This window comes from Lolium perenne, chromosome 6 (genome assembly GCF_019359855.2).
Source record: "Lolium perenne isolate Kyuss_39 chromosome 6, Kyuss_2.0, whole genome shotgun sequence".
Lineage (NCBI taxonomy): Eukaryota > Viridiplantae > Streptophyta > Magnoliopsida > Poales > Poaceae > Lolium > Lolium perenne.
In genome coordinates, this window is record NC_067249.2 from 81,585,254 (window position 1) to 81,602,696 (window position 17,443).

The 17,443-nt window shown below is 41.5% G+C and overlaps 1 long non-coding RNA gene across 1 annotated transcript; it reads left to right on the top strand.

The window, feature by feature from the left end:
- Positions 1-3,090: 3,090 nt before the first annotated feature.
- Positions 3,091-4,122, top strand: LOC127307830 (uncharacterized). The gene is made up of 2 exons (XR_011746361.1): positions 3,091-3,698; positions 3,792-4,122. It is a non-coding gene; the product is annotated as an uncharacterized lncRNA (long non-coding RNA).
- Positions 4,123-17,443: the final 13,321 nt, after the last annotated feature.

The window sequence follows — 17,443 nt, forward strand, 5'->3', positions numbered from 1 at the left end:
CAGGTTCTCCCAGCGCCGCCACAGTCGCAAGTACTTGCTTAGGCTGGGCGGATTCAACTTCAGGCTGATCACCGAAACCGTACTCCCCTAGCTTGCGGTTGAACTCTTCAGTATCCATGGAGGGGGTATCCCCGGAAATTGGGCTTAGATTGCCCAAAATTGACTCTTCGGCCGGAGTTCCGCTCTCTCCGACAGGTTCGACCTGATCCGGAGCAGCGTCGTTTTCCGGTGCCTCGACCTGCTCGGGACCAGCTCCGTCTTCTTGAGGGGCGGTTCCGGCGGTATGGGCCAGGAAGTGTACGAAGTGGCACCTCTGCTTTTCTAACACCTGGGAGACCCAGGCGGATCTGCATTGGTCTTCCACCGTTATTTCCTGCTCAGGGGCGGATTGGGTGGGCTTTGAAATTTCCAGATCCAAGGCGAAATCTTCCTTGGGAAGCTCCTGCATCTCAGATCGGATCTTCGCGACTGCGTCCAGCTCAGCGGCGGTCGTGTCAGCGTTACTTACCAGTGGGTTTCCATCGGAATCGACGGTTTCCCCGATGAAGATGTGTATGCCGCCAACTGGGACGATGGAGAGCTTGACGGGGTTTGTCCTAGCCGGAATCCAGCACTCATCCGGAGGGACGATCGGCAGATTTCCGGCGTAAAGGACGCGCCCCACAGCGATGGTGTCGTCGTAGCTTCCCATGGCGGAACCCTCCCGGTTCCGGCCTCCAGACGCCGCAGGCCCCACGGTGGGCGCCAACTGTCATTGCCTAATCGACGGTACCTCGGAGGAGGGATCCTCACGAGGGGGAGAAGAAGTAGGGGCCATAGGGCGGAGTGCACACGGGACGGTGGTACGCGATTTACCCAGCTTCGGAACACCTGCTCGATGACAGGGCCTACTGCTGCTTGTCTGGAATTATCTGGGCGCTTTCGCGATGTTACAATGAGTTTAGGTTATCACCTTTAGGGCTCCCGGGATCCGGCTTATAAAGGCGCACGGATCTAGGGTTTACATGGAGAGTCCTAGCTCGATACAGGTTGCCTAACTACGGTATAACATCTTGCCGTGCACGTTAAGGATCCGCCTTCCCATCTATGTCGTACCGGATCCGGGTTCCTTAATGGGCCCTCGTGGATCCGGGTTCCTCCTCAAGGTCGGTCGGATCCGGCTCCCTGCTCCTGGGCCGGACTTCTTCCGTCAGGATCAACAGCAACTGGGCCGCCCGATGGGCCACATGCCTCATCACCATCTGTGGGCCACCCGGGCTTGCCGGATCTAGGCACTGTCGATGGTACACCCATGAAGTATACCCACAACACTGCCGCTATGCATCTCTACCTCTCCTTGATCCCCGGCCAGCACGCTAACAAAGACTAGCTCCCGCGACACTTCCGTCGGCCCGAGCTCTATCTCCCGTTACTATGTCATGCTTCTCTACCTCTCTATGGCTGGATTGATCATCATGCATATGGCCCTTTTACTTCTAATCAGTTGTTGTTTTTCTCTGTCCGGTATTTCTATGATGGGCGAGTTTCGTGCATTGATCAAGATCAAACAGTGTATTGTTTGTATTTCTACCCTGAATTGTTTCACCTTGTGGGTACTAAACTGTTTGTTACTTGATCATGAGATAATTCACAACTATATTTAACCATATACTCTTAACTGAATCAATTGGTCATATTCTTCCCGAAGTTCACACCTTGTGCATTGTTGTCAGATTTCTACCTTAATTTTACAGCTTGTCAACTATAATCTTTCAGTGAGTCGATCATGAGCTAATTCAAAAATTTCTTTTACCCTGAAACACCCTTGACTGAATCAAGTGGCTGGGCTCTCATTTGGATGTTTTCTCCTATCCTAGATCATACTCTTCTGTGTTTACCATTCTAAAAATATGGATTATCCATGTTAAGTAATGTTTGGTAAATCAAAGCCAATATAATCTACTTTTTTTGGCATATGTGAAAGTTCTCATTTGTTTTCACTCTACTAGCAGATGAAGTGTAGTTTAGCATCGTAGGTTCCATGTGAATTGTTTTTCCTGCAAATCTATCAAGGAAATGTTTGCTTGGTTTTACTGTGAATTATATTTCCATGTAGCAACATCTCACGTGCAAACAAAGGTTCCTTTTGGCATTTTTTATGCAAGCAGCTTTTGCTTGGATTTTTCACTGAGAGATGGTAATATTTTTTGTTATAATCACTCATTATACCATAGCTAACCTACGTCGCGGAGGTCTATTGTCCTCTCCATTTTCTGCTATGTACTTTCAGTAGGATAGGCTCTTCAACCTATGTACTATTTTCTCAGGCCTGCTATGTGGTGTTGAGAACATGTGTAAATATTTGTGTGTTTTATGATGTATCTTAGGTACAGATGAATACGGGTGCATTGTTGAATCTGTGTTTTTATTCTCCCGTTTTTTCACTTGAACAGTGTTTTGCAATCTCTGCTGCTCTCCATACGTCTATTCTTCCTGCTACATATAAGTGGTTACATGCAGTGGCCTCATGTGGCCATAGAAGCCCATGAATTTGAAGGCCAGAATGCTTACTTTTATCGCACCTCTCACAGAGTGAGCAAATGACAGTATGATCGTTCTTTCTACTTCCTTATGGATTTGTATTTTCTGAACGCTCTGTGCCACTTCGTTATAAAATTTGTATGAGCTGTATCTGAACTTTATAGCTATGTGGACGGTCTAGCAAAGCTACGGCATCCGCTAGAGCTCTGGGTGAAAATGGGGCAGCTACTTCTGTTTATATCACTCAATTTTCAGTTATTTAACTCAATTTCTCTCTTTCGCCAGTCACATCATTACTCTTCGGTTTTCATTTCTCTCCTTCAATCTCCGTTTTTATTATTGTTAGTCTTTCTCTTTTTTTCTTTGTTCATTATTTTAGTCTCTTTTCTCACTATCTCAGTTTAATTTTCTCAATCTTATTTGCTTAGTCTCGGCTTTCTCTTTCTTCAGCCTCCAATTTTCAGTTTTCTCATTTCTTGGTTCTTTGATTCTTTCTCCAGTCTTAGTATTTCATTCTCTCTGTCTCTTTCATTTTCTCAGTTTTTCTTTCACTTTTTTCTTGTTTTTTACTCTTTCCTCAGTCCTAGTATTTTAAATTTTTTATTTCTAAGATGTCTCTTTCTTCTTCATTTATCTCAGTTTCTCTCTCTCGTTGTCAGTCACATCATTATTTCTTCATTCTTCATTTTCTCCCTCTTTTCACGCTTTCTTCAGTAATTCATTCTCTGTGATTTGTTCTCATTCTTGGTTCTCCTTTCACTCTTCTTTTAGTTTTTGTGACTCTTTCTTCAGTGTTATTATTTCTTCTCTGTTGTTTCACTTATCTTCATTATTTCAGTTTCTTATTTCTTCTTCTTTCTTCATCTTCAAGATGTCTCTTTCTTTATTTATCTCAGGTCCCCCTATCCCTAGTCATATCATTCTTACTTTCTATATTTGCTCAATCCTTAGTATTCCCAAAAATGCAGATGCTCTCTTTTGGTGTCATTCACAGTTTAGCAGGTGGTTATGTTAAGGTGGAGCAATTTGAGTGGAGCAGCAAGTGTATCGCCCTCGTATTTGCTCAATCCTTACTATTCCCAAAAATGCAGATGCTCTCTTTTGGTGTTAATCACAGTTTAGCAGGTGGTTTTGTCAAGGTGGAGCAATTTGAGTGGAGCAGCGGCTGTATTTCCCTAGTATGCTGTTTATTTGGTTCCATTTTTTACTCAAGGTATCATTCTCTACCTAGACCTACTTTTTATTCTAATGTGTTACGCGTATCACTGCAGCTCTATTCCTGGAGTGGTCTGACCTGCCGCTCATGTTCCTCGACAGTTCAGTGACGACAACTTCCTTCTCAACAGCATCACCTGCTGCTCCTCCCGAAGAACAGAACGTCTTGAAGCTGCCGATTATTCTGCTTCATCTTCTGTTGTTATTTCCTTGGTGACTAACTTCACTACGTCCCGGTCTTCTTCTATGTCGATCCTCTGTGTTGCTCCTGAAATTCGTGTGAAGTAGTATCATGTGATGTTATTTTGTTCAGTTATGAGACTTGTGCTTGTTTCCATACTTTTTTTGAGAATTTGACAATGGTATTACCAATTTACTTTCATCCCAGTCTCTGAATGTTTGCTAGTGCTGCACTTTATCATTCCTTAGCGTGGATGATCTTGTATTTTGCTTTTTGAAAGAACGGGCCGAGAAGTACAAGCCCCTGGTTTTCTTTTCCTTTTGTAAGGCCTAGAAATACCCAGATGCACATGTGGTGTGTAAATTAGCCCATGTTTTGATTTCTTCGAGGGTGCCGCGCACGGCGATTAGTTCGGGAGCTAGGCCAGTCACGATTAAAAAACCGGATAAAAAACAGACTGAATAATGAATATGGAGTAGTTGTTTTTCCACGTGACTGGAGCGTGGACGGAGGAATGAGGGAACGAATACCATTGGAGGGGAAATCTGACTGATGACGAATTGCAATTTCAGCTAGATGATGATTAGACAGTCCCTAAAATAAAAATGACGCAGTAGAGATCTTCCCTACTATACTAAAAAGACCATGTCTACAATGTTAAAACATAAACATACATACAAGCACGTGGCCCTTAGAGCCTGCCGTGTAAGTTTTGTAGTTACTGTGCTCAATTGTGTGTTGATGAATACAATTTAGATGATTGTTTGTAGCAAACAACATGGTATATCAAACATTCATGTTTCAAATTTTATTCTCATCAACAAAGCACCTTTAATTTTGTACTCCTGCCGACCTCACTACCTCCATCGTGGCTGGTGGAGTGAGGGAGAAGGCCAGAGAGGCGATGGTGGAAAGTAAGCTAGATAGCTGGAAGAAAACGATCCAAAACACAATCCCTTAGCAATTGGCCCAGTTCAACACACAAGCAAAGAGAGCCTTCTTGAGAAGCATATCGTGGTTGACAGAAATAGTGAGGGATGAGGACTCCGCACACGAAGTGGTTGACGAAGCGAGTTAGAGGGACAAAGACCCAGCATCACAGAATGGGTAGCAGGTAAAACGCTGTGTTTTTTTTTCAAGAAAACGCAAAAAACCTTTGCGTTTCATTTCATAGAAAAGAAGGGGGAAATCGATTGTTGTTACAATCCTCCTAAGAGGTAGAAGCTTGAAAGGGCAAAAAACTCAATGTACATCCCAGTTTTGCGGCAGCAGAACACGCAAGCCCGACGCACCAGCCCTGGCCCAAAGGGCAGCTTCGTCCCGGATCTTCGTGACGACATTGTGGACGGACAGTTCTGCTCTGTTGAACATGCAGTCCTTGCGCTGCTTCCAGATTAGCCATGGGGTGAGAAGCGCGATCGAGGCGAGGCCTTTGCGCAGCGGTTTGGGTGTAGCGTGCTTGGCCTTGTTCCACCAGCTGAGGAGCTGAGGAGGGTGTCGTCCTGCTCTGGGGGCTGCAGGTTGCTCGCAGCCAGGAGAGGTCGTCGTGCCAGACCTGACGAGAGAAGCAACAGCCGTAGAGCAGGTGCTGGATGGTTTCCATCTCCTGGTCGCACAACAAGCAGCGTGGGTGGTGTTGGAGGCCTCGGCATTGAAGGCGAGCAGCGGTCCAACACCTGTCGAGGTTGGCGAGCTAGTGGAAGGACTTGACGCTCGGGGGAGCCCAGGTTTTCCAAGTCAGGCAGCAGGTGTCGCACAGGGTGGAGCCAAGGAAGGTGGCCTTATAGCACGAGCCAGCGGTGTAGATGTCGTTGTTGTTCCACTTTCAGATCATGGTGTTGGCTTGGTTAGCCAGTTGTATGTGTTCAAGCCGGCGCCAGAGCAACAGGTACTCACTGATTTCGTCAATGCCCAGGGTGTCGTAGATGTCGCTAGCCCAGCTGTGAGCCAATAGGCCATCGGCGACGATCGTGGTGCAACATCGTCGCTTGGGGATGCAGGCGTACAAGTGCAGTGCATGCTCGCTGACCGAGGGTTCTTCGATCTAGAGGTCCTCCCAGAAGAGAGCCGTGTGTCCATCGCCAAGAGACATGGAGGTCGAGGTGAAGAACAGAGTGTGTTCTTTGGGAGAGAATTGCAGGTCGAGGCCTTGCCAGGCTCGGTATGAGTCGGTCCGGTTAAACAAGAGCCACCGCATGCACAATGCGAGGCCTGCCTTCTCCATCTTGTGGATGCCCAACCCATCGTACACAATTGGACGGCAAACCAGGTTCCAGCTCACGTGGCATCTGCCACCATTGGTGTCGAGGGTACTCCTCGGCAATGCCCTCCGATTGGGGCTTAGGGTTGATGGAATCCTGCAAACTGACACGAGACATCGGTTCACAGACAAGCGGGGAGAGCGATTTACCCAGGTTCGGGGCCCTCGATAAGGTAAAACCCTTACGTCATGCCTGTCTGTTCTTGATTATGAAGATAATGGATTACAATGGGGTGCCGAATAGTTCGGCTGAGATCTCGTCGAGAGGCTAAGCGCTGCGGCGACCTAGCTCTAGACTTTTGGTGGCTAAAGTTGCTAAGATTGATTGTCCCCCTCGGCAGCCCCTCTCCTGGCCTTTATATAGGAGGCCAGGTCTCAAGAGATCTAACCGAGTACGACTAGGTTTACAGTAGTTTTGAATCTAATCTTTCCTTGTTCGGCTGCTTCCTTGTCTTGCCCGTCAAGGATTCTTCTGGTGCGCCGTCCAGGTGGCCCATCTTGCCTTCAAGTGTCTTCATGGGCCTCCAACTAGTCAATACAGGATAGGGCAACGTCGGTTACCCGAAGGGTAATGCCCACGTCAGTAGCCCCCGAGTGTCTAGCCGAACATTGTTCCGGTAGAGACTAAAGCATGTCTCCTTCTGATGTTCTTCTCCTTGATTGTTCTTGTTCATCTTGAATCAGCATCATCTTCTTTTGTCGGGTGCGCGTCAGCGCTCCCGATGGGAGTAGCCCCCGAGTCTAGGTACGGATGCTTGCAATCCGTGCGTAGACTCAAGTTGTACCACTCGAACATTCTTCTCTGCCGAAGTTTTCTGCATGTCTTCATAGGTCACCCGATATATTTTCCGCTTGCAAGGGATGATGAGTAACGTGCCCAACTTTTGTTGGTTAACTACCGATGGCAAAACAACGTTACCCTACACAGAATCAAGTCCCCGGGCATGATCCTGGATTGCAAAAAAGTTCTGTCGGGTGCGCGTCCAGCGCTCCCGATGGGAGTAGCCCCCGAGTCTGGGCATGGGTGCTTGCAACCGGGCGCAGACTTGAGCTAAGCAATCATCTTTTTCTTCATATTTTTTCTTCAAATCCTCAATCTGTCGGGTGCGCGTCAGCGCTCCCGATGGGAGTAGCCCCCGAGTCTAGACGTAAGACCATCCGATGTTTTTTCATTTTCTCTTCAACTGCTCGCAAAAATCTCTATGACGTCACTGTTGACGTGCGGCTGCTGTGGTTTGATTGACAAGACTTGACCTGACGGGCCCACCCTAGTTCTGCGCGGGCAGTTTCTAGGACTTGACCAGTGCACGCGTGGCGACCGAGGTGTCTCCTCGATTTTCGCACAACGTGGGAATATGTAATATCCCAGGTTTAGAGGCAATAAAATGAGAGAACACCAAAGTGTGCATTGCATTCATGCATAGAAAATCCGGGGAATTTTCGCGCTTCAAATAAAACTTACCACAGTAACTGAAGTTTCACTTGACTTGCTGGAATTGAAGTAGATCATCAAGTCAAGCGCTATAAACTTCACTGTGACCTTTGCTAAAACCTTGTTTTGGGTAGAGAGGATTTGATCTATGGGCTAGATCAAATAGAATTAGCTTTACAACAAAACAACACCTTAAGTAAGGATCAACTACAAGATCTTATAAAGGATCTCAACATGCCATTCCTTACAACAACACATGAATAATTATTCAATCCTAAATCATAGAACACAATTAATTAAGAAACTATTCTTTAATTATCTTATCCATGTCTTCTACTAAATAAATGTTCCTACCATGAGTCACATGGTATATTTGTTCAACTATAATACTTGAACCAAGTCAAGGACACTCATATTCATTCATCATTAACTTTGGATCATTCCAACCTTGTTTCCCAACTCATATCATTAAACCTAGAGAAAGGAGAGAATCATTCATATGCTTATTCTATCCATTGAATAGAACCTAGATTACTATTTAAACCTTATCCAATTGAGGTAAACCATTAATACTACTCAATGATACAAGAAATATAAGTCAAGTATTAAACCCTACTTGACCTAGCTAACATTTGATGGTAAGTTAGAACCTATTCCTCTAGTGATTATATAGAGGCAAGTGTTGTGATCATTACACCTTGGTAATTATCATAAACCCTAGAGAAAACCCTACCTATTTCAGAAGAGCTCAACCTAAAGAGGTATACTCAAGTATATGGACTTATATTTGATCTTGGAAAGAGAACCATGATTCACTAATGAATTATTATGAGGCCAATACATTGATCATTACAAATTAGGTGCTGATCATAAACCCTAAGAATCTAAGTGGGTGTGTTGAGAAAAGTATCAAAGAACAGAGACTAGTGAGGAATAATTGGATCATGTCTAATGCATGGTTTTACTTTATAAATTGAGATGATAATTTAAACCTATATATGTGATCCATAGATCTCATTCTTCACATGAAATGATAAATATATCAATAGTAGTTAATCCAGACCAATACTCCTGCCTTGTGCAGTAATGCTATTGTATTTAAAGCTTGCCTATCCAAACACTTGAAACCAACCTAGCATTGCCTTGATACAATAATTCTACCTAAGTGAGGAGGATAACCCTAGCCACTAAAATAGAATCAATGCTTATGCTCATACCTAATCCTAGTGGTGTATCACTTGAGTGATCATAACTAAAACCCTAATTCCATTTGCATTTCAAACCAAGTATCACTTTGGATTATAAGTAGAACCCTGCCATGCCTCATGCCTATTTTATATTTCAATTAGTGAAGTATTCCCAAAACCCTAAACCCTTCCACATAGGATTCATCCCACATGAAATATTGTATCCAACTTGTGTATCATGGATCACAAGTATAAACCAAGTTATAGATACTTGGTATTAAATACCATTTGGTGAGTAGGATGAAACCAAGATCCTATTCTACTTTGCAATCCAAATACTTTTCCTAAGTGAACCAAATGAAATAGTAGTTTATAAAATAGAATCACCATAAGAGCAATTGAATTAACCATGAGGAATATAGGATTCATCCTAAATAATTTAAGTCAAAGCTGTATTGATGATTATAGAGGTTATATCATCACTCTTCTTAAACCCTAAGAACTATCATACACATAAAAGCATGAACCAATACCATTCTCCTTCCCATTTGTTAAACCCTAGCCATAATTAATTTATATGTGGATAATCAATATGGTTAAGCACTTGCAAAATATAATATGTTCACCATTCACATGTTCTCAATTTCAGATCTTTTAAAACATAATTGATTCCTAAATTTAAAGTAATTGAATTGAACCCTAAAATTCATATCTATTTGCACTTTTAACTTGTGCCTCATAAGAACTAAAATTAATCAATTATAAAATGGTTGTTTAACAACAAAACAATACAGTGAACATGGTTATCAAGTTATATTGATAGTCAAATGTTTTAGAACCTGCAAAACAAAACAGAATTCAAATTTGAATTCAAATATCAAAACAGGAAATAAAAACAGAAAAGAGAAAAGAGAATAGAGAGAGAGAGAGGGGCCTTACCTGGATTACCACCGTGGACCTCAGCAGCCCAGTAACCGCCCAGGAGTAAGCCCAAACGCCAGCCCAGCCCACCAACAAAATGATCCACGATCCCGTATCGTTTCGGCGAGGAAGAAAAGAAGCTCCGTCTTCTTCCTCGCAGACGACACGCCGGCGGGCACTGTGGCCACGTCCTCGAGGAGGATGAGCACGCCCCGGACGTCGCAGGCGATCCCTGAACCTTGTACAAGCATTCTCGCGTCCGAGTCTATCCATTAGCGCCAAGATTCGCGCCCCAGAGACCTCCATTGTCGGCGAGGCATCCCGGCCATTGCCGCCGGTGAAATGCCGATACGAACCTCGCCGTGCTCTATAAATTTGCCAGTAGCTTCGCCATGGAACCCTAATTCTTTGCCGCCCTTCCTATTCCTCTCTTGTTCTTCCAAATCCTCGCAATCATCATTGCACTGTCACCGGAGTCGATCAAGAGCTCGAGGGAGGAGGTCACCCCAAGATCGATGGCGTGGTCCAGGAGAAGCGCCGGGACTCAAGGATCATCCTGATGGAGTCAATCGTCCAAGGGGAGCTCGGGATCAAGCGAATTTTGAAGTTCCCTTTCAAGCAACTGGTACGGTATCGACGAGGTGGAGCTTGATACCGTTCACCATCTTCACCGGCGAGCAGCTCCACGCGTCGAGGGTGAGCTTGCGCATCTCAGGAGCCCCTATTTGTGTCATTTCGTCCACCGTAGCTTGAGTTAGCTGTTTGGCCGGAGTAGCTCCGCCGCGGACATGACTGTCGGCGAAGCTCCGATGAACTACTCGACAAACCATCACCACTGTCGTGTTCGTTAGGTGCCAGGGAGTCGGAAAACCCTAGTCGCTTGTCCCCGGGGGCCGTAAATCGGCGGCGCCACCGTGCTATGGCCGCCGGCGTTTAAACGCCGGTGAGGTCAAAGGCCACGGTCAATTTTGACCAGACCTTTCCAACGTGGCACCTGACATGTAGATTGACCCCACCAGTCAGTCACAATGGATAGGGTATGAACCGGTGTGTTTAGTATTTTTGCTTTATTTCAAATTCCAGAAAATCACTAAAACTTTGCAAAATCATAGAAATTTCATTTCAACTCAGAAAAATATGAATAATATATCAAAATGCTCACAAAAATAAACTCAATCCAAATAAAATATAAAAAAAAAATGTGTGACAAAATAAAAATCCACTTATTTTTAACCTTATTAATTATGCCATTTCAATTATTTAAAATACCATTTGAAACCAATAATTAGTGAAATTTAAAAATTAAATTTTAACTATTTAGTAACTAAGTAAAATGTTAAGATTAATTTTCTTTATCATATTTGCATTAACTTAATTATTAGTGGTAATTCCAACCCTAATTTGCAAATTACCATTTACCATTTTCTTTAAATAGTAATAACTCAAGAAAATATTAAAAGCCAAGATTAGTTTGATAACTAAAATTTTGCAATTTAAACATATTTTGTTTAACAAGTTAATTATTTTTTAAAAACCTAATCACAATTGTTAAACCCTAATTCTCAATTAAAAACTAATTAGGAGTTACTCTAATGAGTAATTCTTGTGAAAATTAATAAATGTCTAACCATTACTAATGTTGTTTCAAAGTAATTAGTGACCACATCTCAATTTTCAAATACTAGTTCAAGAATTGTATCAATGTAGAAACCCTAGTTCTAATATTAATGAGGACCTTGATCTCATTATTTCGTGTGATCATTCCACTTTAATAGTAACTCTAAAACCCTAGCTATGTGTCACATGTGATCATGTGAGATTCATCTATACCTATAGAACCCTAGTAAGAAACCAATGAATGCATGCTTATGATCCATCAACATAAAACCAATTCACATGTGATCATCATTTCATGTCTTTACTTTTAGTAAAACATATATGATCCACTAATGCCACCTAGGTATAAACCCTAACTTGTTAATTGAATTAGTACCATTGATCCCTATTACTATATACCATACCATTAAGATTAACCTCAACCATCAAACCCTAGTTGAACCATAATGATGAACCTAGTACCAACCTTGTGTAACTATTCACAACACATGCTCCTATTCCACTCAACCCTACTTAGTAAATGATAAACCACTTAGCTAGAAACCATTAGAGATTATTTAGTAAAGCAAATGTGAAGCCATAGTAAACCTAATAGCAAACCTATGGAACCATCTCAATAACCATCCTTTGATATGATACCATAATCAACCATAGTCATAAATCTGCCAATACTTGTTGTATATAGAACCAACTCAACTTAAGAACCCAACTAGTCCCTATTAGAAAACTAAATGAATCCAATAGTAAACCCTAGAAAGCCATAGCTCCTATGTATAGTAGTTCATATTCTTATTTGACATGTTCTTCAAAAGTTATTCTTTTGAAGTACAAATGTCAATCCAACCTTAGAAGCCTAATCCTTATTTGAAATACTCATTATTTCTTAAACAAAATGTTCTTAAAAAGTTATTCTTTTGAAGTATAGTATAAGTAAACATCAACCATGTTCTGCAGAGCCTAAAATTGATAATTGTTCTTTATATTATTCCACCACTACTCTTTATGTGTATGATTGCTATGATGTCGAATATCACTTGGATATGATGCTAATATAACCAAAACCCTAATAAGAACCTTGTTTGAGAACCATCCTAAAGGTGCAACACACCCTAAAGAAATCTTTACAACTCATCCATCCTAAATCATCGAGGTTAGGTTACGCTCGAGACGATTGCATCTCATACTATGCATTATAGCATCTTTGCCAGTTCTTTAAACATTGTCCTTACCGGACGATGATGGTATTTCAGCAGTTGGAGTTCTCACGTATCGAAGCTTTTGCCTGCATAATCTTGCAGTCAAGAAAGGCAAGTTCATCGCTTGCTCATGTCATTTGATTATTTGTATCAAACTATATGCAAAGTACTATACTTATCACTCATGCATTGAAAAGCAAAGTATTATTTTACAATTATGAATATGACTATGTGGTGGGCAATGGAACCATGGTATGTGTTGATATGGTGGAGGTTCCATTGCATGGGTACTACTCATCTAGGACTAAGTACCAATGCCGTCCAGTGATTCTAGCGCCGTACATATCGCGTTATCCATAAGATCTATAATGGCTCTGGGGAAGTCAGCTGTATCTTTTCCCTTCTGCACGCCAACGGATTGATAGAGCCGGCGGGGTGTTGGAGGCACTGCCGTAGGTTGGGATAGCCTTTTAAATCCCCATCCGTTAGTGATGATGGCTCTACGATCTATGATGGATTGTCCAAAGTACACCGTGAGTAAAGCCGTATTATCGGGAGAAGTCTACTGGGGGTGTGCGGGTGGACAAAAGGGTGGGTTTGCAGGGTCGCGGAGAAGGCAGTGATTGGCTTGGTTCTTATACCGGGCCTCACACCAAAGGAAGTGTGGACGAGGACATACTCTCGGCCGGCAACAAGGTTAAGATCTCTTGTGGGGTAAAGTAACGCACCTCTGCAGAGGGTATCAAGAATTGTGACTGTCACTCCCTGTTCCGGGAAGGGAACTGCGAACGCGGCAGGAAAGGAACTCCACAAAGTTCTGTTCAACCTGTGAAAACTGACGGGCATAGTTTTCAGAATAAAATAAACCTTTTGAAGAAATGATTACAAAAACTTGCATTGGCCTATGACTTTCTGGTCTATGGCTGTAGCTAGTGCATGATACACCTATTTCTTAATATGAACTTGCTGAGTACGCTCGTACTCATTCTATCTCATTTGAACCCCCTTCTTAGATCAAGGCACCGAAGGAGAAACTACCGTGGAACTCGAAGACAAAGCAGTCAACTGCAACAAGATGAAGAATTCAATCAAAGAAGCCAATGGAGTCAACTTCTGCATCAGCTATTATGGAAACCTAGACTAGAAATAAAAGGGAACCTTTCCCTAATCATAGCACCTAAGTAACTAGATTTCTATAGCAAGCCAATTAGCTCTTAAACTTGAGTTAGAAATAAGATAGACTACGAGTCGTTCTTCTGGAGCTTTATTTGAAGTTTTACCTCACTGTAAAGTAGGAGGTTGTGTTGATCTTATGTAAACAGATTGTGTATCCTTCTATAGACATACCTTGGACTCGCATATGTTTCTGTTGTAACACTCTGAGAGATGTAATATGAGTGGAACGGTGTTTCACTTGTGTTATGTCAACGACTTGTGTACTACACCATGCAGTGGTACGCTGGGTCATCACAGCTGGTATCAGAGCAAATGCTTTGACCCTAGGATTAAAACCCTTTAAAGGAGACCTATAGGTTTTGGTAGTGTCTATAGGAAGTGTTTTAGCTAAGTCAACTATGCTAAACCAACTATTCTTATGACTTGAGATGGGTATTCACTTGAGAATAATCCTGACACACTCGAGTCAATCTTTCTTATCCATTTTTTCTTAAATAAAGTTAATTAGTTATGTTGCTTCATCCCAAATAATCAGAACACCATTGGAGCTAAATATAATGGGTGGTAGTAGACCACAGTTGGTATACAATACATGGTAGTCCAAAGAGAGGATACAACCATAAGGAAGATATCCTATTGGAAGAAGTATACCAATACATGTATGGTTAAGTAAGATTCATTTAAAAGGACAAATGACTGATGTTAAGTAAGGGAGTTAAGTTATATGAGGTAGTAAATACCTATGATGATACAATCATAGGAGGTAAGGAAGAGTGATAGGAGTTATACAAGTTTACTTTTCATGGTAAAGTTGGTAATCATATATGATTTACTTGAGTATCATGATGTGATGGAGTAGAACATCATAAGTAAGATAACAGAAGTATGATGAGGAGTAGGATTTAGGGAATAGTTCGAAAGCTTAGGCCTTAAAATCCTAACAATTGTACCAAGTATGTTAGAACCATAGTCCTTAATTTAAAGAAGGCTTATTTAGAGCATATCACATAGAGAAATCCTAGAGTTATAGGTGGTATATTCTAAACAATCATGTGTTTAGAGTAGACATGTTAGCACTAATTGTATTATAGGAAGTAGTCCTCAATAGCACATATATATGGTGTACTATTTTGTTAGTACTTCCAAAGTAAGCTAGGTTAACTTCAACTATCCCAGGCCATTTTATTTCAAGTTGTCGCATTGCAAATGAGCAATTAAGATAAATGTTGAGACAAATAGTAGAAATTCACGTATTCGTGCTAAGTATCACAACCTAAACCTATCTTATGTGGTGTTATATATTGCACATCTACGCCTAATGTTTAGGGATGTCTTACCCAACTATTATATTCAGCCTATAAGGATGTGTATTATAGCACAAAGCTGGATTTTCTTGGATTTTACTGGATTTTCATTGATTGACTAGATCCATACATGAAGTTTGACTTTGATATGCAAATTCATGTTGCAATATCAAGCTCTTACTTGATGTTATGGGTCTAGAGGGTCAAGGTATTCGTGTGAGGAAGTGACGAATTCTGAAGATTTTGAAGACAAGATGAAGGTTCACTAGAAGAAGGAAGTAAAGTTGTGAGAAGCAACCACAACAATCTGAAGGAAGGACCAATCAAAACTCATTTCTATCCTTAATCAAGGAGTACTTCAACATGAAAGTACCATGAAAGTGAGAAAAATAGTGAATATGGAGCAGTAGAAGTGGAGCCATATTCATTATGGAAGAAGGGATTGCAAGTAGAGTCACTTACAATACTATTTTCATAGTATCAACAAGTGGTTATCTTGCAAAACAAACCCTAGAAGAAGGAAAATAGACAAGTGAAGTCGCAGCTGGTATAATAAGACCGCAACTAATATAGGATAATCATGAAGAGAAAGTATGTGAAGTGAAGTATATCTTAACTAAAACTATAAAAGTAGCCACAGCTGGTAGGTAGATGTTGACTAGAACTATATATAGCCACGTCTGGTATCCAATAAGCCACATCTGGTGCTAGATAGTCTGCAGCTGGTACCAGATAGCCCACAGCTGATATCAAGTAAACCACATCCCGTGTTAGATAGTCTGCAGCTGGTAACAAATAGTCCACAGCTTAATCGTTCTTTCACTCTAAAAGAAAGAGGGATTCCGCAGCTGGTATTCCGTAGCTGGAATTCCATAGCTAGTAACCATTTAGTCGGAGGATTCATATCGGATACCCACAACTGAGTGGATACATCACAAAGAATTCTTCGTGAGACTCTAGAAAAGTACAAACTATAAGCCAGACCAAGACTAATCTTCTAACCTTGGAGTTTAATGATTAGAAGAAATGAAGTTTGAAGATCATTAGTAAACTCCAAGGGGGATAGGAAGGCTGAAGGAGAAGTATTAAGACATAATTTGTAGTGTGATAGATGGAGAAAAAGGTCTGAACCGAAAGGAAGTCCGATCTTATTTTTATAAGGTTGTTGGTAAGTACCCATATAAAAGTACTCTCAGGAGGTTGTCAGACCAGAAGCCGAGGTTCATATCTCGAGGAAGTAAGGGTTAGACCTTAACTTGAGTGGGTAATGGTAATTACTCAAAACCAAGAGAACTTAAGTAAGTATTAGATAATGAAGTTGGAGGAAGAAGTTATCAGAGGACAATCAAAGCCTGAGAAAACAAAAGACCGAAGGGTTTGACCATACCAAAAACTAATGATTATTAGAAAGATTCCTTTCATGGAACCTAAAGAAACCAAAAGGAAGATAACTAGCATAAACTAGAAGTCATGATTGGATGGACTAAATGAGTCTAATCCATCCGTAGGAATAAACCACCAGGACCATGCCTATTGTCAATACCTTACGAAGTACCATTACTTTCATTATGGTAGTAAGGGACAACAAAACCTTACTTTACACAAATCCTTTAGAATTAAGGTTTGAGTATCGCAGCTGGTACACCATAGTGCCATATTACATCGCAGCTGGATTACCGCAGCTGGTAGAACCAAGCTTTGCGTACCCAAATAGGAAGCTATCACCACAACCATTAGTAAAGTCCATTAGCATAAGAAGATATCCTAATCCAAGAATCTTTGGAGAGTAAGCCTATAAGCTTAGAGTGTTGGAAGAAATCATAGAATTGAAGAAAGTATCAGTGCCAGACATCAAAAGACTTCATGAAGGATCGAGACAAGGGATATATTCAACTATATCTAGTGTGATCACCATGGAGTTGAAGGATGGTGATCTGCTCAAGACATTTCAACATTCCGAAACATGAGAGCGTTCGAACTTCGGGACGAAGTTCAGTTTAAGGGGGAGAGGCTGTAATATCCCAGGTTTAGAGGCAATAAAATGAGAGAACACCAAAGTGTGCATTGCATTCATGCATAGAAAATCCGGGGAATTTTCGCGCTTCAAATAAAACTTACCACAGTAACTGAAGTTTCACTTGACTTGCTGGAATTGAAGTAGATCATCAAGTCAAGCGCTAAAAACTTCACTGTGACCTTTGCTAAAACCTTGTTTTGGGTAGAGAGGATTTGATCTATGGGCTAGATCAAATAGAATTAGCTTTACAACAAAACAACACCTTAAGTAAGGATCAACTACAAGATCTTATAAAGGATCTCAACATGCCATTCCTTATAACAACACATGAATAATTATTCAATCCTAAATCATAGAACACAATTAATTAAGAAACTATTCTTTAATTATCTTATCCATGTCTTCTACTAAATAAAT